This window comes from Hibiscus syriacus, unplaced genomic scaffold, assembly GCF_006381635.1.
Source record: "Hibiscus syriacus cultivar Baekdansim isolate YM2019G1 unplaced genomic scaffold, ASM638163v2 tig00110220_pilon, whole genome shotgun sequence".
Taxonomy (NCBI): Eukaryota; Viridiplantae; Streptophyta; class Magnoliopsida; order Malvales; family Malvaceae; genus Hibiscus; species Hibiscus syriacus.
In genome coordinates this window covers 275,084-300,158 of record NW_024062634.1, presented here as the reverse complement: position 1 = coordinate 300,158, position 25,075 = coordinate 275,084, and the positions used below count along the sequence as shown (strand labels likewise).

At 38.2% G+C, this 25,075-nt stretch overlaps 1 pseudogene; it reads right to left on the bottom strand.

Annotated features, from left to right (window-relative positions):
- Positions 1–564: 564 nt before the first annotated feature.
- On the bottom strand, positions 565–11,827 carry LOC120114130 (annotated as a pseudogene).
- Between the last annotated feature and the right edge of the window lie 13,248 nt (positions 11,828–25,075).

Here is a 25,075-nt window from a genome sequence, read left to right as displayed (position 1 = left end):
GTTTAACATTTTAATACATGGTAATTAAGGATGAGATTATCTTTGTTTGAAAGACTAAGTTATTCGATCCGGTTCATTCGAATCGATTTGAAAATAATATTTATTCGGTTGGTTCATTATGAATTAATGATTTAAATGTAAATATCTTGATAATTACCATGAGTGATTTCAAACTTAATAATAAATTATATAGTATTTTTTTTAATTTATCTAGAGTTCTCGACAACTCAAACTCAATTCAACTCGATTATACCTTTGTTAATACTTTTCAAATAATTCAAACTCATAAATTTTTAAGGATTTCCTTAGTTTTTTCTTCATTAATAAAATCCCTACCAATGTTTGGCTTTTATCTAAATGGCATAATTTTGACCAAAAACATGGCAGATCTATCAGGTTTACATGAAGAACACAAGTTTAAATGCAGTGGGAAAGACGACAGTACTGCATGCCGCTCACAACATTATATAATGTTTATACATGGATTCTCCGCAATCAAGCAGGCATGTCTAGCCATTTATTTAGCATGTTCACTGATATTATCAGGATCCAGAATCATGCTCCAAATGAAATCTGTGCACCTATGTATGCTCCAGCAAAGCTTGGTTGGCTTTAGGTTCCAAATCTTGCAACCCACACACAATATTTGCTGGCACTGCAACATCAATCATCTTAGGGTATGCCAAGTTAAGATCTGTTCCACCAACAGAGAAACAGAGACATTAGAACCGGCAACCCAAAACCGCCTACAGATTGGATTGATTGAGCATCGACTTACTTTGCATGATGCTTCTGAAAGTTTCCTGCAAAAGGGTATTGAACAAATAGCATCATCGAATTCATAAAATTGAACAAGAAAAGGGACGATGGATTGTGCCAGAAAGAATACCTCATCCTTCGTCAAGCGCAGATTATACAGCATCTCCTCTCCGACAGTGAATACCTATAATCAACGAGTTTTATATAATCAATAATCATTAATGTATTTGTGTATGAAGTGAGGGGATTAGATTATAATCTTACTGTGAATCCTTTGTAGTCATGGGCGGGATATAGCAATGTCTCCTTGGGCAATGTGAAAATCTGGGACCATGAAACTGTTGTGGAATTCGGGTTAATTTCCACCAATAACATATTCACCTTCAAAACTATTATCTAGGTGACTAGTGTTAAAACGATTGTACTAAAAATCACCCCAAGGTATATTCCCAGGAAAGAAGAGGGGTCACAATGGTCCCTCTTAAAACTCACTTTCCTTAGACAGAACTACCAAGACAAGTAATTTTAATAGGACAGTAATTACCAACTATACCCGACAATAGCTATTAAATAGACATAAAAGAGAACACCAAAATATTTCATTAATAGAGGAAATATTACAAAGAGAGAAAGAATACAAATAGCCTTTAATATAGAAGAAGGCTTATATTTGTGGGATAATTAACTAAGGAGGAGGATGGCTTTATTTATAACAAAAGAATTTCTCCTCCTCCTTATACACAATCAATGTGAGATTTTGCCAAAAACCAACAAATCTCCACCTTGGCAAATTCCACACACATCTCTAAAAAAAACAATCTTTTAATTTGTAACAATATTGACCAAGTCTAAACAATGTTTAAACTTGACCGCAGTTACCACTTTTGTCAACATATCAGCAGGATTCTCAGTGGTCCGAATCTTTTGGATTATGACTCCACCTTCTTCTAGAATCTCTCGTACAAAGTGATATCGAACATCGATGTGCTTCGTCCTTGCATGGTAAACCTGGTTCTTTGCTAAATGAATAGCACTCTGGCTGTCACAGTGCACTTTGATGTGCTTTTGTTCCATTCCCAATTCACTAAGCAACCCTTGAAGCCAAATTGCCTCCTTCACATCCTCTGTAACTGCCATATACTCTGCCTCTGTAGTAGACAAAGCCGCTGTTGACTGTAAGGTGGACTTCCAACTGACTGGTGCCTTTGCAAATGTAAACACATAACCAGTAGTTGATCGACGCTTGTCCAAATCACCTGCATAGTCTGAATCACAATACCCAACTACACACTGACCGTCTTGTTTGTCCTGCTGAAAGACCAAACCAACATCTACGGTGTTCATAATATACCGCAGAATCCATTTCACAGCTTGCCAATGCTCCTTTCGAGGATCATGCATATACCTGCTCACAACCCCAACTGCCTGTGAAATATCGGGTCTCGTACACACCATTGCATACATCAAGCTACCAATAACACTTGCATATGGAACCTTTGACATGTATTCCCGTTCTGCATCATTCTTAGGTGACATGGATGCACCGAGCTTGAAATGAGGAGCAAGAGGTGTACTAATTGGTTTTGACTTCTCATTCATGCCAAAACGTTTTAGTACCTTCCTCAGATATTCTTTCTGAGACAAACAAAGCCTCCCCAATTTCTTATCCCTTGATATCTCCATGCCTAGAATCTTCTTTGCTTCACCAAGATCCTTCATCTCAAACTCCCTGTTCAATTGAGTCTTTAGTTTCGCAATTTCTATCTGACTCCTGGAAGCTATCAGCATATCATCAACATAAAGAAGAAGATATATATATGATCCATCTTGTAGCTTGCGTAAATACACACAATGATCATATTTGTTTCTTGTGTACTTCTGCCCTATCATAAACTTGTCAAATCGCTTGTACCACTGCCTTGGAGATTACTTCAATCCGTATAGCGATTTTTCTAATTTGCACACCATCTCTTCTTTTTCAGCAACTTTGAATCCATCTGGCTAAGTCATGTAGATTTCCTCATCCAAGTCTCCATGTAAAAATGCAGTTTTTACATCCATCTGAACTAGTTCCAAATCCAACTGAGCTACCAAAGCCAACAAAATTATGATGGAGGAATGTTTTACAGCTGGAGAAAATACTTCATTATAATCAACTCCCTCCGTTTGAGCGTAACCTTTAGCCACCAATCTTGCTTTGTTGCGGATGTTATTCTTGTCAGGAAATCCATCTTTCTTTGCATATACCCACTTGCACCCAACTGCCTTCTTTCCATTCGGAAGACTAGCTAGTTTCCACGTCTGATTCTTTTGAAAGGATTGCATTTCTTCATTCATGGCGATCCTCCACTTTTTATGTTCTGAACTTTGAACTGCTTCATTAAAAGTGGCAGGAACGTCATCAATTGCAATTGGTGATGCAAAAGAGACCATATCAGCATAACGAGCAGGTTGTCTAATGGTCATCTTTCCCTTTCTGAGTGTAATTGATTCATGTTGTTGTGGAGGTTCTTGGGTCTGAACCTCTTCTTCATCTGACTCTTCTTCTACCATAGGAGAGTCAACATCAGTTTCTTTATTGGTTGAGACAATTTTGCTTCCTTCAAACTCCACCTGTTTGGGAGTTCCATCTGTCTGGTCCAATTTTTATGAAGTCACCTTTCTCAACATGATAGATTCATCAAAGGTAACATCCCTACTGAAGATTATTTTCTTTGTTTCTGGACACCAAAGACGATAGCCTTTCACACCAGAGGTGATCCTCATAAAGATCGCCTTCTTTGCTCTTGGATCCAGCTTTGACTCCTTAACATGGTAGTATCCAGTGGAACCAAACACATGTAAGGAATTATAATCTATAGCAGGTACTCCAAACCATTTCTCTAATGGTGTTTTACCACCAATAGCAGTCGATGGTAAGCGGTTGACAAGGTGACAAGCATAGACCAAAGCCTCAGCCCAAAATTATTTGCCTAACCCAGCATTAGACAACATACACCGAACCTTCTCCACTAATGTCCGGTTCATACGCTCTGCCACCCCATTCTGTTGTGGTGTACCTCTGACAGTGAAGTGCCTGACAATACCTACCTCTTCACAGACTTTCAAAAATATATCATTTTTGTACTCTCCACCATTATCTGTACGGAGACGTTTTATTTTTCTGCCTGTTTGAGTCTCCATCATCTTTTTCCATTTAAGGAAAAATCCTAGCACCTCATCCTTTGTCTTCATTGGATACACCCAAACTCTCCGGGAAAAATCATCAACAAAGGTGACATAATAGTGTGTTCCTCCCAATGAAGTTGTCTTGGAAGGCCCCCATACATCTGAATGAACATAATCCAAAATACCTTTAGTATCATGGATTGATGTTCCAAATTTCACCCTCGTCTTCTTCCCTTTGATGCAATGCTCACAAAAAGCTAATTTGCAAGTCCGAGCACCCTTCAATAATCCTTGATCTATGAGTAATTTCAAGGACTTTTCACCAACATGCCCCAAGCGCATATGCCATAACCTGGTTGCTTCTGAATCATGTTCATCAGTAGAAGCTGCCACTGTTGCTGTCCCAACAATTGTACTACCCAGAAAGTAATACACATTGTTTCTTTTTCGGATTCCCTTCATTATCACCAGTGCACCAGAGATAATCCTCATAATCCCATCTTTTGCCCTCACTTCTAAACCTTTTGACTCTAAGGTTCCCACAGAGATGAGATTTCTCATTAAATCTGGTACATAATGGACACCTGTTAAGGTTCTGATTGATCCATCCTGATTCCTCAAGCGAATTGAACCAATCAAAAGTGTGTCAAGAGGGGAATTATTTGTTGTGTAGACAATTCCACCTTTTAGTTCTTTAAAATCAAAGAACCATTCTCTATTGGGGGTCATATGGTGGCTACAAGCTGAATCTAACAGCCATGAACTGGAACAGCTGGTTGATGGCGTAGCAGCGAATGCGAAATCTAAATCTGCATCATCATACTCGACCATATTTGATTCTGAGACAGCCTTCCCCCTTTCAGGTTTTCCTTTATTCTTTAGCCTGAGACATTCTTTCTTCCAGTGTCCTTTTTCTCGACAAAAGGCACATTCATCTTTGCTCAATTTGGACTTTGACTTCGATCTCCCTCTGCTTCTTTTATTCTGACTCTTCGAATGACCTCTAACAACAAGAGCTTCTACTTCGACACTTGTGTTTTCTTGTTTGTCTTTCTTTCTCAATTCATAACTATACAAGGCAGTAGTTACTTCACTGAGAGACACATCAACCTTCCTATGAAGTAGAGTAGTTTCAAGATACTCAAACTCATCAGGAAGTGATCCCATCAACATCAGAGCCAGATCTTCATCTTCAAAAGTCACGTCCATATTCATCAGATCAGTCACCAGCTGATTAAAGCTAGTAATGTGATCATTCATAGTGGTACCTGGTATATAGTTAAAGCGGAACAATCTCTTTTTCATGTAGAGTTTGTTATGACTGCTTTTCTTCAAAAATTTCTCCTCCAGTGCCTTCCACAATTTACTTGCAGAAGTTTCTTTAGAAAATGCATACTTCTGCTCTCTAGAAAGACACGATCGAATAGTATCACATGTCATTCTATTGATCCTCTTCCATTATTTCTCCTCAACATCATCTGGTTTCTCTCCTTCAATAGCAATGTCTAGACCCTGCTGAAATAGGGCATCTAGAACCTCACTTTGCCATATGCCGAAATGACCGGTGCCATCAAAAATCTCCACTGCAAATCTAACATTTGTCATAGTATTTCTTGCCAAAATTGAAGATGAAGAAGCGTCTGCCATTTCTGCTACAAATTCTATTTAATAGCTGCCAATGCCGAATGTCAATTATCCCAAGGAAATTTTTTCTGATGTGGAAGATCAGCCTAAGCCGCAACCACAGAGCATACTAAAATAAACCACGAGCGCTGATACTAATTGTTGTGGAATTCGGGTTAATTTTCACCAATAACAGATTCACCTTCGAAACTATTATCTAGGTGACTAGTGTGAAAACGATTGTACTAAAAATCACCCCAATGTATATTCCCAGGAAAGAGGAGGGGTCACAATGGTCCCTCTTAAAACTCACTTTCCTTAGACATAACTACCAAGACAAGTAATTTTAATAGGACAATAATTAACAATAACTATACCCGACAATAGCTATTAAATAGACATAAAAGAGAACACCAAAATATTTCACTAATAGAGAAAATATTACAAAGAGAGAAAGAATACAAATAGCCTTTAATATAGAAGAAGGCTTATATTTGTGGGATAATTAACTAAGGAGGAGGATGACTTTATTTATAACAAAAGAATTTCCCCTCCTCCTTATACACAACCAATGTGGGATTTTACCAAAAACCAACAGAAACAAATTTATCGATATTTTATATTCGAATTTCGAATATTCCATGAAAATTTTGAGAACTCAAGGGAAAGGTCCATAAGAAATCCCATGTCCTTACCTGTGAATGCACGGACCTGTAGAGTTACTCTGAACTTCTACCCTGCAAAAAGAATTCATTTGTACCAGTCAATTGCTACTGAACCTTGGAACAATAGTTCAATTACCATGTAGTTTACCATGAAGCTTGCGAACGAAAAAAACGCTACTACCATGTCTGTTCGGCCACACTAACAAGGCAAGCATAGATATGTAGAAGATGAGACAAATGGATCACGGAGAACAGGATTCCTATTGGATATCTATGTTAAAAGTTTCAAAGTTTGGCAACCAACTTTGGAAAATGTTTTTTCAAAGTTTGGTAAATGTTTCTTTGAAAAATGTTTTTCAAAGTTTGGTAAAATTTTGGTAGATGTTTGTTGAAAATAGGAATGGGTAAATTCACTTTAGTCATTGCACTTTAGGGTATTTTCAAAGATTAGTCCCTAAGTTTCTACTATAAATACCCTTACCCATTTAGCTTCAAAATCATCCCAAAACATTTCTTTCTTCCTATACTAGAGAGCTTTCTTGTGAGTAGTGAGTGTTTTGTAAACACCTGTAAATTTTCTCTCTTAGTAAAAGATCTGCAGCAGCCCGGAGACGTAAGCACAATTGGCTGAACTCCGTTATCAATTTTCGGGTATTATTTTTCCGCTTTTATTTCGCATTCTCACTAATCTGGTTATAGGGAAATTACTTGTATTAGGTTTATTTTCCTAACAACTGGTAATCAGAGCTTTTGGTTGTGAATTTTGTCAAATTTTCTGCGAGGTTACTATTTATTACTATTCACGTGAATAGTGAATTTCGTGAATAGTAAAATTCGGTCGGCGATACGAGTTTGTCGACGGTGGTGTTCTAATACACGGTGATTCGTAAGAATTGTCAGAAACGATCCAAACGAAGCCAGATTCGAGTGGGAGCGATGGCTGCAGACGAAGGGAATGTGAAAATTGAAAAGTTCGATGGTGCGGACTTTGGTTTTTGGAATATGCAGATTGAAGATTTTTTGTACCAGAAAAATCTATATCAACATCTCTCAGGAAAGCAACCAGAGGGCATGAAGGATGAAGATTGGGCTCTTCTCGACAAACAAGCCCTCGGAGTTATCCGACTGACGTTATCCCGGAATGTTGCTTTTAACATAGCAAAGGAAAAGACCACGGCGAGTCTTATGGCGGCTCTCTCCAGTATGTACGAGAAGCCATCGGCCTCAAACAAAGTTCATTTGATGAGGCGATTATTCAATTTGCGGATGGCGGAAGGGGCATCGGTGGCACAACACCTAAATGAACTCAACACAATCACAACCCAGTTGAGTTCAGATGAAATTGAGTTCGATGATGAAGTTCGAGCTTTAATTCTCTTATCATCTCTACCAGACAGTTGGAATGCTACTGTTACAGCAGTCAGCAGTTCGTTGGGAAACAACAAATTAAAATTCGACGATGTTCGAGATCTGGTATTGAGTGAAGAAATTCGACGAAGAGAATCGGGTGAAGCATCAACCTCCTCAGCCTTGCACACCGAGTCTAGAGGGAGAAATTCAAATCGTGGCAGATCAAAATCCAGAAGGGGCAAAATCAAGAACAGGAAATAAAGATTTTACCTGTTATAATTGCGGCAAGAAGGGTCACTTCAAAAGAGATTGCCGAGCACTGAAGAAAGATACCGGTGCACATGAATCTGCCAACGTGACAAAGGAGACAGGTGATGCCATGATTCTAAGCGTCAACAGTCCGATTGAATCATGGATCTTGGATTCAGGGGCATCTTTCCACTCCACCCCATACCAAGAAATCATGGAGAACTATGTCAGTGGTGATTTTGGGAAGGTTCATCTTGCTGATGATGAAACCTTAAAGATCGTCGGAAAAGGAGACATCCGACTAAAGTTGCCAAACCAGACCACCTGGAAGCTGACAGGAGTGAGACATATTCCTGGCCTCAAAAGAAATCTGATTTCTGTTGGACAGCTTGATGGAGAAGGATATAGCACAACCTTTTCAGGCTGTGAATGGAAGATTACCAAAGGAGCACTCGTCATTGCTCGTGGTAAGAAGATTGGTACTCTCTATGTAACCTCAAATTTAGAGAATATCATTGCAGTAGCAGATGATGATGGAAAATCAAACCTATGGCACCAAAGGCTTGGCCATATGAGCGAGAAAGGAATGAAGATACTTCTATCAAAAGGGAAGCTGTCGGATCTAAAGAATGTAGATGTCGGACTATGCGAGGATTGCATCTTTGGCAAACAAAAGAAAGTCAGTTTTGCAAAGATTGGCAAGACACCCAAGGCAGAAAGGTTAGAGTTGGTTCATACTGATGTATGGGGACCATCCCCAGTTCCATCTCTTGCAGGCTCACTATATTATGTCACCTTCATCGATGATTCAACAAGGAAGGTGTGGGTTTATTTTCTGAAGAAGAAATCAGAAGTCTTTGATACCTTCAGAAAATGGAAGGCCATGGTGGAAAATGAGACTGGTTTGAAAGTCAAGCGGTTGAGGTTTGACAATGGAGGAGAATACAGAGACAGTAGATTCAGAGATTTCTGCGCAAACAATGGGATCAAGATGGAGACAACAGTTCCCATAACACCGCAGCAGAATGGCGTAGCAGAGCGCATGAACAGAACTCTGAATGAACGTGCCAGAAGCATGAGGATACATGCCGGATTGCCCAAATTTCTATGGGCTGAAGCTATCAACACTGCAGCTTACTTGATCAACCGTGGGCCCTCAGTTCCTTTGGATGGCGGAATACCAGAGGAAGCTTGGAGCAAGAAAGAAATAAACCTTTCATACTTAAGAGTGTTTGGTTGTATTTCTTATGTACACATAAACTCTGCTGAAAGAAGTAAACTTGATGCCAAGTCCAACAAATGCGTCTTTGTTGGTTACGGTGGTGATGAGTTCGGTTACCGGTTTTGGGACTACGAAAATCGAAAGATCATCAGAAGCAGAGACGTCATTTTCAATGAAAATATGATGTACAAAGATAGGTCAACCGCAGAATCAAGTAATACCAAAGCTGAAACAAAGGAATTTGCTGAGTTCGAGGAGATTTCTGGAAATGATGTTCAGATCAATCCTGAAGCAGTTCAAGAAGAACCAGGCACACCAGAACTAAGACGCTCCTCCAGAATTCCTAAACCAACCCAACGGTATTCTCCTTCTTTACACTACTTGTTGCTGACTGACAATGGTGAACCAGAGTGCTATGATGAAGCAATACAAGTGGAGGATTCAGTCAAGTGGGAGTCTTCCATGAAAGATGAGATGGACTCGCTTAAGTCAAATCAGACATGGGAATTAGCTGAATTACCACCAGGCAAGAAAGCGCTCCACAACAAGTGGATTTACAGGATCAAAGAAGAGCACGATGGGAGCAAACGCTACAAAGCAAGATTGGTTGTCAAAGGCTTTCAGCAAAAAGAAGGTATTGACTACAATGAAATTTTCTCTCCAGTCGTAAAATTGTCTACAATCAGACTGGTGTTAGAAATTGTAGTTGTAGAGAATTTACATCTTGAGCAGTTAGATATAAAGACAGCTTTCCTTCATGGTGATTTGGAGGAAGAAATCTATATGAGGCAGCCAGAAGGCTTCATAGAGGCAGACAAGAAAAACCTGGTATGCAGGTTGAAAAAGAGCTTGTATGGTTTAAAACAAGCTCCTAGACAGTGGTACAAGAAGTTCGATAGCTTCATGAGTAGCAGTGGTTTTATCAGATGCCAAGCAGATCATTGTTGCTACATCAAGAGGTTCCACAACAGCTTCATTATTTTATTATTGTACGTTGATGACATGCTCGTTGCAGGCTCAGACATGCAAGAGATTATACACTTGAAGCAAAAATTGTCGAAGCAGTTTGCTATGAAGGATTTGGGCGCTGCAAAGCAGATTCTTGGGATGAGGATCAAGAGAGACACAAAGTCGGGGACTTTGATGTTATCACAGGCTGAGTACATCAACAAAGTACTCTCCAGTTTCAACATGCAAGATGCTAAACCAATAAGTACACCTTTAGGTGTTCATTTCAGACTCTCCAAAGACCAATCACCAAAGACGGAGGAAGAACGTGCACACATGGTGAAGGTGCCGTATGCCTCAGCAATTGGAAGTCTGATGTATGCCATGGTTTGTACCAGACCAGATATTGCTCATGCAGTGGGAGCTGTTAGCAGGTACATGAATAATCCGGGCAAGGTACACTGGGAAGCAGTCAAATGGATCCTCAGATATCTTCAGGGGTACCACAAACAAAGCACTTTGTTTCAAAGGTGGAGATATGATACTGACAGGCTATGTAGATGCTGACTTAGCCGGAAATGTCGACATCAGAAGGAGCACTACAGGGTATGTCTATACTCTAGGAGGAACTGCAGTGAGTTGGGTTTCTCAACTACAGAAGATAGTTGCTCTCTCCACAACTGAAGCAGAATATGTCGCTGTTACGGAAGCCAGCAAGGAGATGGTTTGGCTCCAAAGTTTCTTGGAAGAGTTAGGCAAGAAACAAGAAAACAATATCTTGTATTGCGACAGTCAAAGTGCTATCCATCTAGCAAAGAATCCGTCTTTTCATTCCAGGACAAAGCACATACAATTGAGATATCATTTTATCCGGTCTCTTCTCGAAGATGGGATTTTGAAACTTGAAAAGATTAGTGGAGCTCAAAAATCCGGCAGACATGTTGACAAAGACAGTGACTACGGACAAACTGAAGTTGTGTTCAGCTTCAGTTGGCATGCTAGAATAACAAGACCAGATATGCTGCTGCATTGATCGAGGTGTGAAGACATATTAAAATCAGTCTTCAAGTGGGAGATTGTTAAAAGTTTCAAAGTTTGGCAACCAACTTTGGAAAATGTTTTTTCAAAGTTTGGTAAATGTTTCTTTGAAAAATGTTTTTCAAAGTTTGGTAAAATTTTGGTAGATGTTTGTTGAAAATAGGAATGGGTAAATTCACTTTAGTCATTGCACTTTAGAGTATTTTCAAAGATTAGTCCCTAAGTTTCTACTATAAATACCCTTACCCATTTAGCTTCAAAATCATCCCAAAACATTTCTTTCTTCCTATACTAGAGAGCTTTCTTGTGAGTAGTGAGTGTTTTGTAAACACCTTTAAATTTTCTCTCTTAGTAAAAGATCTGCAGCAGCCCGGAGACGTAAGCACAATTGGCTGAACTCCGTTATCAATTTTCGGGTATTATTTTTCCGCTTTTATTTCGCATTCTCACTAATCTAGTTATAGGGAAATTACTTGTATTAGGTTTATTTTCCTAACAATCTACGCATTGGTCCTACTGCATCGAAGCTCGATAACATTTTCGAGATATTATACCTGAAAATCTGTCCTCCCACACCCCTTTATCAACAGGGCATCTCCTGTGAAAGCCATCCTTGGGTGAGGTTGATCAGGTCCATCTCCGTGACATAGGTAACACAACCCGCTGTATGAGCAGGAGTGGCACATGTCATAAAGGAAACATACAAGCTACACTTGCCATACAACTTATCCAAGTTCATAAAGAATCATGATTCACTTGCTAACGGATTATCTGATTTAGGTGGCTCATATGTTCTCATTCTATAAGCGTTATTGATATAATGTTTCTAGCAGTGAAGACCAGTAAGTCGGGTGAAAAATATTTTGAGTTAGTCGAGTTTACAGTACCATTTTAAAGAAAATAATTCATAAAATACCAGCAATATGTAAACCACCCAAACATCAAAGCTATATTCTACATAACTATTCAAAAAACCCATACAAAATAACTGACAGAACAAGCACGTTTGCATACACAACACAGGCCTACCTCAAGAAATAGATTGCCAAAAGAGATTTTATCACCAGGTTCAACAAAAACATCAGCCTTGGAACCACTCTCTTTCGAAATAACAGATTTCACACTAGACACCTTGGCCTAAAAGAAACAAACACATTCATATACATAAAAAAAACCCCAGAATATTTAGAACCTGCAATAGGAAACAATCTAAGCAACAATAGTGGAATCACTGATGATAGAACTTATTTCTCTAGTAGTGAGATAGGGAAAACTTATGAGGCCAGTTCCAGTGATGTGATCGGCATTAATATGAGTGTTCATGGCATATATAAGCTTCAGCCCCAATTATCTAACCAAACTTAAATCTCTTTCAACAGTATTGTCTACAAGGTCAATCAACTGAACATCATATCATCACATAAATATAGCGTTTTTATCGAAATATCACTCTTACACACAATAATTACCTATCAGCAATCATTTCTTCAAGTATAGCGCGGGTTCTGTCAGAGCTAGTGTCACGTAAGGAGAAACGCGGATCGTCATCCGCGCCTTCGCAAGGTTCTGACAATGCGAATCATGATTCGCGCCTTCCATTATGTACGTTGAATTATTGGTACTCTATTATTACCCAGCTTGAAAACTCGGCTTTTAAACGCTCTTCCTCCCCTATAAATAACAACTCCTCTGAATGCAAACATCACCACACCAAAATTAATTGCTTATTCTCATTTATATCAATTCCTTCTATCAAGCTAAGTAGATTTTGTTATTGGTTTTATAACGTAAAATTATTTTTGATTATATTATATTTATTTTATATTTAATTATTTGAATAAATTTTATTTTATTAATTATTTTCTATTATTTTTTACTATTGTAAAATTGAAGAACGAGATCATGCCTCTAGACATTTTACTGTTGAGACACCAATGGAGGCTAATGGCTGTGAGAGCTCTAACGATGAGACAAGTGACTTTACTGTTCGAAAAATAAAATTGGATTTATACATTTTTCTAATGGAAAAATCAAATACAAATACTCTAGTTGTATATGGCTGTATCATATGTATCTTGCCACAGAGAAGCATGACCATTTTCTAATGCAAATTCACAACAATTCAAAGCAAAGTCATCTCCAAATTGAACCAACTCATCCATTGATATCTCCTCAAAGTGATCCTCCACGCACCAGTTCATGTCATCGTCCGGCGACGAAGGCACCATTTTCATCTCAGCCCATCCGGAGCTACTGTTTGGTTCGACGTCTCCTTCGGGACTGCATGAACCATGGTTTGCCATCCGAATCTCTTCTTCTAGAGATTCCATCAAGCTGTTTACTTGCTCCTCGTCGCAATACCCTTCGTACTGGGATTCCTCTAACAACGACATTAGAAGATCGGCATCAATTTCGGGGATTTCGACTTCTTCCATCGGATTACTTACGTCCATCAACCCTGGTTTCTCCTTCAGCAAGAAAACCCTAAGATAAGCTGGACTTGGAATGGTTCAATCAGCAGAAGCTCTAACCTTTTTATAGGCCAGGTAATTGTTACTTCCTGTTGAGACCCCATAGAACGTGGGATCATGTGGTCGTCCAATAATTAAATAGACAATCAATTGGACAAATAAAAATAATAATTGTTTTAAAAATGAATGGTTGTGCTGGACAAAGATGGAACAACGAACGAACATGGTGATATTATTTTTAGAAATGGGGACAAATCAAAGTTAGGCTAATTAATTGCCACCACATGAATTTAAGTACATATTAAGTGAAGGATTCCAATTATGTGACATAATTCATGTAAGGGTGAATTACAAATTTCATCACTTAATTTTTTTCTCACTTCTATTGTAGTTACTAAAGTTTTAAAATTTTCAATTTACTCATTAAAATTTTCCATTTACCCTTATTTTGATCACTTGATTGTTAAAACATGAATGAAAGAGTGACAGGTCAACCACATGTGTTGATGTAGGCTACTTTTTACTGACATGAAATCATGGAATTCATGAATCATCCATGTCATCTTCTGTTTTTTCTTTTTATTTTCTTCTTCCAAATATGAATGTTTTACAATTTCATCATTGTGTCATGCTGACACTACAATTACCATTTTTCAGTATCTTCAACGACCACTCAAAATATCAATGAACTCTCCTAATTGTCTCCTACTACTCTACCAATTTAGATTTTACCAAAATCACTTTAAAACTTATAAAACTCAACCCTAAACTCATGAAACTCTAAACCACTCGAATTTATAATATCCATCGTCCAATCAACGTGAAATTAAGATAGATACTTTGCTTTCTCCTTCTCCACCTCTCCGCTATTAGGATTTGGAAGAAGATGTTTCATCATGTATATATCAAAGGAAATTTGAAAGTAGGAGTTTTTTCACATAAAAATGAAGAAAATTTTAAGGTAATTTCATAATTTTTAAAAGGAAGATGTTCAGTCATAATATTGTTAAGTATTTAATGGTGGAGTGACGAAAATAAGAATAAATGGAAAGATCAATGAGTAAATTAAAAAAATTCAAACTTTAATAACTAAAATATGAGTGAGAAGAAAGTTAAATGATGAAATTTGTAATTTATCCTTCACATAAATGTTCCATGCAAATTAATTTTTAAAAACAAAGCACATAAAAACATACAATCAACCCAATAATGATACAGGAAGTGAATAGACAATGTATTATTATTATTATTATTATTATTATTATTATTATTATTATTATTATTATTATTATTATTATTATTATTATTATTATTATTATTGTTGTTGTTGTTGTTGTTGTTGTTGTTCTTGTTGTTATTATTATTATTACTGAGTAAGCTAAGGTGATTATAAAGTAATATATATTCTAAATACTTATTTGACAATGAACGTTCAATCGTCATGGTGCAGTTGTTGGTGCCCGAACCCATGATCTATAGGAATAACAATCTTTCATTTAACTATTCAGATAATTTGATTCGTGCATGATATAGGATTATGTTCATGAAAAGAAGATTTTCAATATAGGTAAGACCTAGCTTTTGTGGAGTGTGGACCAGAGGCATAAACGACGGAGGAAACAGCAAGGACGGTACCTTAAAATATTGTAGCAGATATTGTACACAATAACCCACCATTGACAAGATTCATTCCAAGTTCGTAGACCCTTGAACAATGCATGAAAATAAGTGAGTTTTTGGTCACATGGTCATGTCGGGTGTTGAGGAAGAAATGGAACAGGTTATGCAAGGTTGCATTGGCCCATATTTTATGATTTATTCAACCAGCACTTCGGGGCACGTGTTGCCACCACAAAAGAAAAATGAAGCTGAACCACTCTTTTAGGTTAAGTGACAATGAATGGAGCTATACCCATGTGATCTGATTCAATGATAAGTGGAAATGTGGGTCAAGATTTAAAAAAAGAACAAATCAATGCAGCTATTCATTAGTTTGAAATAGTATTTAAGATTACGATCTAAACCCACTTTGGTATTATATGACAAAGGAGGTTTAGTGACTTCTATGTTGATTTTTTTCACTGAAGTTTTAAAAGTAATGAATTAATCACTGATATTATTTATTTGTAATAAATCGATCCCTCTCCGTTAACTGTGGTTACTTTGGGTGACGGAAAATTGGCGTGTCATGTTAACTGCTGACCTGACACCCTTTGACCATTATTTTGACGATCTTTCTCTACCATCTCCACACTTCTTGTTGTTTCTTGCTTCTCTTCGACAAACACAACCACCCACTTCCGATGACACTGAGAGGAAGCGCGGCTGGACTATTTCCACCTTCCATGTTAACCCAATCGCCACTGGAGGGACCAAGCTCCCCACATGAATTGCTTATGCAGATGTCTAATTATCCCCATCAGATGAATAACCAAGCCACTACTGGTTCAATGTTTGCACAAAACGTCAGCCCTTTTTCAGCAGTACCTCCACCACTAGGCTCCAGACTATGGATTTTTGCAAGACATGGTTCCTTCCAGGTTCCTTAAAGATAAACCATGAGTCTCAAACTCTCTCAGTTTTACATCCTTTTACTGTACGTATATATACACACGTATATGTAATGTGTGTGTGTGTATATATATATATATATATATTATGTGTGTGTGATTTAGCTAATTGTATTACTAGCTTCATCTAACTTTTCTCTGAAGCCTCATATTTATTCTTTAGTTACTGGTCTGAAAAGGGCTTAACACCAAGGAGGCAAGGACTTGATGGGAGTGGAATTTCTCTTTCTTTTTTTCCACTTGAAACTTAGTTGAGTCTGTCACATAAATTTAGAGGAAAAAACTTCCAAACCGACACCTACCTTCCAACTATAGATGATGGGTCATTTGCAATTTCAAATAATATATAGATCAAGAAAACAATAAGTAAACAATTATGCAACGAATCGAAAGTCGAAACATAATAGTACCATGCAAGGCAAATAGGTTTCTGCAAGAGGAAGGGTCTGGATCAACGTTTTAATGGGAACTAAACTCGTATTGTAATCACCAATGATTCAACATTCATTGTTTGCAAAAGATATCATCTTCCACAGTCTTAGTGCATACAGGAAAGTACATGAACTTATCATCTACCAATGAAAGGATAAAAGAAATTTTCAAAAAAATTATAAATACAAATATATATATACGGATGATATAATTCAAGCAATGAAATTCTTTATCTTTATGATAAGACTGTAATTACATTGGTACATGGGAAAACATAAGAAGATAAAGATGCTTTGTTGAAGAGTATCAGAGTTCAGAAGCACTGTAACAAAAATACATCCAATTAAAGTCAAATTCAAGGATTGCGTTTCATTAACAAAGAGACCAGATCTTGGAGAAAAATGAAGAACAAACAATAAAGGAAAGGGAAAGAACCAGCACAAATCATGTAATAAATGACGTCATAGGCTCCTCTTTTGGTCTTGGCGGATCCTTTGAAAAGTCTACCATATTTTCTTTTGAGAAGCCTTTCTTTTTCTGCTTTCTTGTCTACTGGTACATGGGAAAACATCGATTTCGAGGGCGTCGACTTCTTCGATCGTATTACGTCCGCCGATCAACCCCGGTTTCTCCTTCAACATGAAAGAGCCATAAGTCTCCATGCAGGCAATATCCAGCATCGGTTGGATTTGACCTAATGAACATCAAGTGGCATGGCCAAGTTGGGTATAATATTGGGGTTGTTGGTACCACAGAAAAATGAAGTTGAACCACTGGTTTGGGTTAAGTGACAACGAAATGGAACATCACCCATGTGCTGTGATTCTTCCTTTAAGTGACAAGTGGGACTGCCGGTGAAGATTTTATGTAATACAAGAAATCAGTTCAGCTACTCCATTAATTTGAATTTGTTATATTAATCTTAATCAATTTGGATTACGATCTAAGGTAGGGTAAGTCACTAAACACCACTTTGCAGTGTCGTTTTTTATATTGTAATATGAAGATTTACAGATTAAGAATAGGTTTGATTTACATTTTTAATATTGTTTCTTATTTTTATATTATTAACAAATAAGATTGACTTCTATTTTATTTTTAATTTAATTAAATTTAATATAAGTACAGTTAGAAAAAAATGATGTTTGAAATTTCATGATTAAATTTATCATAATCTATGAATAATCTTAATTATGATTTGAGATGTTTACATGAAATTTAAAAACGACCCTATATGTTTTGATAACAAAATTGGAAAAAAATCCAATAATAATAAAAACTATTGTTTTTTATCGTTTATATTAAAAATTTATAATTGATCATTCTAATAATATTTTTTAAAAGTTCGAATCTATTTTTTTAAGTACAATATCAATTATTATTTTATTTTATTTTAAAACTATAGAATATTACTTTGTTAAATCCCTCGACTATTAATTTGGGTAAGTACAAGACATTATCTGTTCAAAGATAACTCTCCTATTTAACATCTAACACTCACACATCATACAATCTTGATGCTCAAATCCGAGACATTAAGAAATAACAACAATTTATTTACCACTAAAATCATTTGGTTCGTGACACTTAGTTAACCTTAAATGTATACTTTTTGTATATTTAGAACAAGAATAATATTATACATGTGTGCAATTTAATTGTATATAGCTGTATCATATATGTCTTGCCACAGATAAGTAAAGCCATTTTCCGACTGAACTTCATAACAATTCAAAGGCAAATCATTCCCAAATTGAACCAAGTAACCATCCATGGCCATCTCTTCAACATGATCTTCGACATACCAATTCATGTCATCGCTTGGCGATGAAGGCACCATTTCCATTTCACTCCATTCGAAGCCATAGTCGCTTCCCATATCGACACCGCACGGACCGGCACTCGCCATTCGAATCTCGGCTTCTAGAGATTCCATCAAAGTAATTACTTCCTCCTCGTCGCAGCACTCCTCACACTGTGATTCCTCTAACAACGCCATTAGAAGATCGGCGTCGATTTCCGGGGTTTCGGGTTCTTCCATCGCGTTACCTCCGTCGATCATCCCTGGGTTTTCCTTCAACATGAGAGACATGATTCGGAGTAGAATAACAAAGAATGAAAGATGCTAATTAGAAAGCTTAGACTTCAAAGAAAATGTTTGGAGTGACTCCATCAATGGAAGCTAACCCTTCTTATAGCACAAGTCGTTGTACTTGTGAGACCCCATGGAACGTGCGCACATGGGCTCAACCAAAGCTAAAATAATAGGGGAAATCACCCACTTTGTGTCGCAACAAACTACTTTACAGGCAGGCAACATCCAAAGCATTGGTTGTATCTGACTCAACCATACAGGGACCTGACAAAATCTTATATGAAATGGACATTTTAAGCACCGTTTCCAATAAAATATCATTAACGTAAACCAAGTGGAAACATGCAATTAATCAGATAGTGAAAAGATAAGAGAATATAATAGAAAGGGTGCATTATCTTGTCCAATAAATGGAGATTTTCTTGATAGGCAAGATCTAGCCTTTGTGGGGTATGGCCAAAGACATGAAAGACAGGAATCAGCAATGGCAGCCAACACTATGCACGGCCACCATTGACAAGCTTCTGCAACCACTTGTTTTTTTTAATTGATGAATCTTCTGTGAAGTGGGGAATTGGAACAATGACTGATTTTAAGATGTAACAGAATAATTACATATGAAATCAAATAAGCATAGATCCAAACATCATACTAGTCCATCATGTGAAAAATTGATGCTTGAAATTGGTAGCCAACTTGCGAAGAGGATCAACAACAAAGAAATAGAAGCTGTAAATAGATTTCTCAATGAAATGAGACCACCACCTTCGCCAGTAAGTGTTGATGTAGAGAACTGCTGCCAAAGTCAACAAGAAGACACAACACGTTGCAACAAAACTTGCAAAGAAAGAAGTGGGATCACTTCATACCATTTTTCTTCAGTTCATCCGATGGAAACGGCGTCTCGATGACTCTGGTGCCGTTTTTCTCTGATGGTATCCCAGAAAGCCATGGATTTCCTTCATAACTGTTGAAGCCAAATGTTGCGAATTGTCCTTTGTCCGGAACTCTTCCTGATAAATTGTTGTGTGCAACACTGAAGACTGCCAAAAAATTAAGATCGACCAATTCTGAAGGGATTTTCCCACTTAAATTGTTGTAAGAAAAATCCAGACTCTCAACTTGAGCTAGATTCGAGAATGAAACCGGGATGAACCCTGTCAGATGATTGTTGGACAAGTTTAGTGCATGAAGGGATGTCAGCTTCCCAAGACTCTGAGGAATGAAGCCTATCAGATTGTTACATGACAAATCTAATCCAGACATGTATTTAAGAATGTCTCCTTTCAGCTTCCCAAGACTCTGAGGAATGAAGCCTATCAGATTGTTACATGACAAATCTAATCCAGACATGTATTTAAGAAAGGAGATTGTTTTTAGTGACAAAGTCTATCTTATACACATACGCATCTTCTAACTGAACACTATTCCAGAAACTGCTATCATCATAGATATCTTGATTAAAGTCTACGATATAAGGAACAAATTTTTCCTGGCTAAACCAATAAGAAAACGTTGATTGCACGAAGAAATCATGGGGGTAAGTTCCAAAGGCCACATTAATTAAGCAACTTGGTATTGACCCTGCAAAGGAGTTGTTCGACAGATCCATTATGCTTATGTTTCTTAATTCACACAACTGTCCTGGAATCGAGCCATTGAAACGATTATTTCCTAACAAGAGAATTCTCAGGCCAGGAAGCAAACCAATTTGGGCAGGAATGTTTCCAGACAATCTGTTATCTCGTAGGTTCAACAACGATACACTCGACGGAGCCTAGGGTGATAAGCCAGACGGTATCTGTCCCGAAAGAAAGTTATGAGAAATGTCAATGACATCTGCACCAGAAAATTCCTCCACATGGAATTTGGCCTTCAAAAGAATTGTTCTGCAGTAAAATAACCTCAGCAGCTATTGCATTAGGGATCTTATCATCCATGTTGTTGTTGCTAACATCGAAAATTTCCATGCCACCATAGAATTCCTTTTTGGTTATCAGACTTCCAGTGAACTCATTGTTCCCCAGTTTCAACACTCGAATGTTCCTCAAATTGAAGTGATTGGAAAAAATGCACCATGAAAAGTGTTATCGTTTAACATCAAACCAATAGACTGCAATTTCCCCCCAATTCTTTCGGAACTTCCCCCTATAAATTATTGAAGGATAAAACCAACAACAACAACTTCCTCATGGAACTGATTGAGGGTGGGATTATTCCTAAGGTTGAGAAACGTTAGATCAGTGCTGTTTTCAAGAAACTAAGAAGGGAAGGCTCCGATCAACTTATTGTGTGAGATATCAACCCTTGTTAAGCGATGCTGGTTTAGCTAAAACCGAGGAGTATTCTTCATGTTACAACGAGAAATTCGCAATGCCTTTAGTTGAAACGAAGGAACCCCGGCTCGGTCATCATTATCAATCTGTAGTTTGCCTTCTCCGCTCTCGAGTACAAGTGTACGACTACGTCAAGCTTCGAGTGATTGAATATCGAGCTAAGAGAGAACGAACCTTCAAAATAGTTATTGCTGATGTCGATGAACTGAAGAAACTTGTGGCTTCGTATTAAATTTGGGGTAAATGTGTGTTAGGAAAATAAACCGAGTACAAGTAATTTCCCTATAACCAGATTAGTGAGAATGCGAAATAAAAACGGAAAAATAATACCCGAAAATTGATAACGGAGTTCAGCCAATTGTGCTTACGTCTCCGGGCTGCTGCAGATCTTTTACTAAGAGAGAAAATTTACAGGTGTTTACAAAACACTCACTACTCACAAGAAAGCTCTCTAGTATAGGAAGAAAGAAATGTTTTGGGATGATTTTGAAGCTAAATGGGTAAGGGTATTTATAGTAGAAACTTAGGGACTAATCTTTGAAAAATACCCTAAAGTGCAATGACTAAAGTGAATTTACCCATTCCTATTTTCAACAAACATCTACCAAAATTTTACCAAACTTTGAAAAACATTTTTCAAAGAAACATTTACCAAACTTTGAAAAAACATTTTCCAAAGTTGGTTGCCAAACTTTGAAACTTTTAACAATCTCCCACTTGAAGACTGATTTTAATATGTCTTCACACCTCGATCAATGCAGCAGCATGTCTGGTCTTGTTATTCTAGCATGCCAACTGAAGCTGAACACAACTTCAGTTTGTCCGTAGTCACCGTCTTTGTCAACATGTCTGCCGGATTTTGAGCTCCACTAATCTTTTCAAGTTTCAAAATCCCATCTTCCAGAAGAGACCGGATAAAATGATATCTCAATTGTATGTGCTTTGTCCTTGAATGAAAAGACGGATTCTTTGCTAGATGGATAGCACTTTGACTGTCGCAATACAAGATATTGTTTTCTTGTTTCTTGCCTAACTCTTCCAAGAAACTTTGGAGCCAAACCATCTCCTTGCTGGCTTCCGTAACAGCGACATATTCTGCTTCAGTTGTGGAGAGAGCAAATATCTTCTGTAGTTGAGAAACCCAACTCACTGCAGTTCCTCCTAGAGTATAGACATACCCTGTAGTGTTCCTTCTGATGTCGACATTTCCGGCTAAGTCAGCATCTACATAGCCTGTCAGTATCATATCTCCACCTTTGAAACAAAGTGCTTTGTTTGTGGTACCCCGAAGATATCTGAGGATCCATTTGACTGCTTCCCAGTGTACCTTGCCCGGATTATTCATGTACCTGCTAACAGCTCCACTGCATGAGCAATATCTGGTCTGGTACAAACCATGGCATACATCAGACTTTCAATTGCTGAGGCATACGGCACCTTCACCATGTGTGCACGTTCTTCCTCTGTCTTTGGTGATTGGTCTTTGGAGAGTCTGAAATGACACCTAAGGTGTACTTACTGGTTTAGCATCTTGCATGTTGAACCTGGAGAGTACTTTGTTGATGTAATCAGCCTGTGATAACATCAAAGTCCTCGACTTTGTGTCTCTCTTGATCCTCATCCCAAGAATCTGCTTTGCAGCGCCCAGATCCTTCATAGCAAACTGCTTCGACAATTTTTGCTTCAAGTGTATAATCTCTTGCATGTCTGAGCCTGCAACGAGCATGTCATCAACGTACAATAATAAAATAATGAAGCTGTTGTCGAACCTCTTGATGTAGCAACAATGATATGCTTGGCATCTGATAAAACCACTGCTACTCATGAAACTATCGAACTTCTTGTACCACTGTCTAGGAGCTTGTTTTAAACCATACAAGCTCTTCTTCAACCTGCATACCAGGTTTTTCTTGTCTGCCTCTATGAAGCCTTCTGGCTGCCTCATATAGATCTCTTCCTCCAAATCACCATGAAGGAAAGCTGTCTTTACATCTAACTGCTCGAGATGTAAATTCTCCGCAGCTACAATTTTCAACACCAGTCTGATTGTAGACAGTTTTACGACTGGAGAGAAAATTTCATTGTAGTCAATACCTTCTTTTTGCTGAAAACCTTTGACAACCAATCTTGCTTTGTAGCGTTTTCTCCCATCATGTTCTTCTTTGATCCTGTAAATCCACTTGTTATAGAGCGCTTTCTTGCCTGGTGGTAATTCAGCTAATTCCCATGTCTGATTTGACATAAGCGAGTCCATCTCATCTTTCATGGAAAACTCCCACTTGACTGAATCCTCCACTTGCATTGCTTCATCATAGCACTCTGGTTCACCATTGTCAGTCAGCAACAAGTAGTGTAAAGAAGGAGAATACCGTGGGTTGGTTAGGAATTCTGGAGGAGCGTCTCAGTTTGGTGCCTGGTTCTTCTTGAACTGCTTCAGGATTGATCTGAACATCATTTTCAGAAATCTCCTCGAACTCAGCAAATTCCTTTGTTTCAGCTTCGGTATTACTTGATTCTGCGGTTGACCTATCTTTGTACATCACATTTTCATTGAAAATGACGTCTCTGCTTCTGATGATCTTTCGATTTTCGTAGTCCCAAAACCGGTAACCGAACTCATCACCACCGTAACCAACAAAGACGCATTTGTTGGACTTGGCATCAAGTTTACTTCTTTCAGCAGAGTTTATGTGTACATAAGAAATACAACCAAACACTCTTAAGTATGAAAGATTTATTTCTTTCTTGCTCCAAGCTTCCTCTGGTATTCCGCCATCCAAAGGAACTGAGGGCCCACGGTTGATCAAGTAAGCTGCAGTGTTGATAGCTTTAGCCCATAGAAATTTGGGCAATCCGGCATGTATCCTCATGCTTCTGGCACGTTCATTCAGAGTTCTGTTCATGCGCTCTGCTACGCCATTCTGCTGCGGTGTTATGGGAACTGTTGTCTCCATCTTGATCCCATTGTTTGCGCAGAAATCTCTGAATCTACTGTCTCTGTATTCTCCTCCATTGTCAGACCTCAACCGCTTGACTTTCAAACCAGTCTCATTTTCCACCATGGCCTTCCATTTTCTGAAGGTATCAAAGACTTCTGATTTCTTCTTCAGAAAATAAACCCACACCTTCCTTGTTGAATCATCGATGAAGGTGACATAATATAGTGAGCCTGCAAGAGATGGAACTGGGGATGGTCCCCATACATCAGTATGAATCAATTCTAACCTTTCTGCCTTGGGTGTCTTGCCAATCTTTGCAAAACTGACTTTCTTTTGTTTGCCAAAGATGCAATCCTCGCATAGTCCGACATCTACATTCTTTAGATCCGGCAGCTTCCCTTTTGACAGAAGTATCTTCATTCCTTTCTCGCTCATATGGCCAAGCCTTTGGTGCCATAGGTTTGATTTTCCATCAGCATCTGCTACTGCAATGATATTCTCTAAATTGGAGGTTACATAGAGAGTACCGGTCTTCTTACCACGAGCAATGACGAGTGCTCCTTTGGTAATCTTCCATTCACAGCCTGAAAAAGTTGTATTATCCTCTCCATCAAGCTGCCCAACAGAAATCAGATTTCTTTTGAGGCCAGGAATATGTCTCACTCCTGTCAGCTTCCAGGTGGTCTGGTTTGGCAGCTTTTGTCGGATGTCTCCTTTTCTGACGATCTTCAAGGTTTCATCATCAGCTAGATGAACCTTCCCAAAATCACCACTGACATAGTTCTCCATGATTTCTCGGCATGGGGTGGAGTGAAAAGATGCCCCTGAATCCAAGATCCATGATTCAATCGGACTGTTGACGCTTAAAATCATGGCATCACATGTCTCCTCCGTCATGTTGGCAGATTCCTGTGCGCCGGTATTTTTCTTCGGTGCTCGGCAATCTCTTTTGAAGTGACCCTTCTTGCCGCAATATAACAGGTAAAATCTTATTTCATGTTCTTGATTTGCCCCTTCTGGATTTTGATCTTCCACGATTTGAATTTCTTTCTGAAGTTCTCCCTCTAGACTCCGTGTGCAAGGCTGAGGAGGTTGATGCTTCACCCGATTCTCTTCGTCGAATTTCTTCACTCAATACCAGATCCCGAACATCGTCGAATTTTAATTTGTTGTTTCCCGACGAACTGCTGACTGCTGTAACAGTAGCATT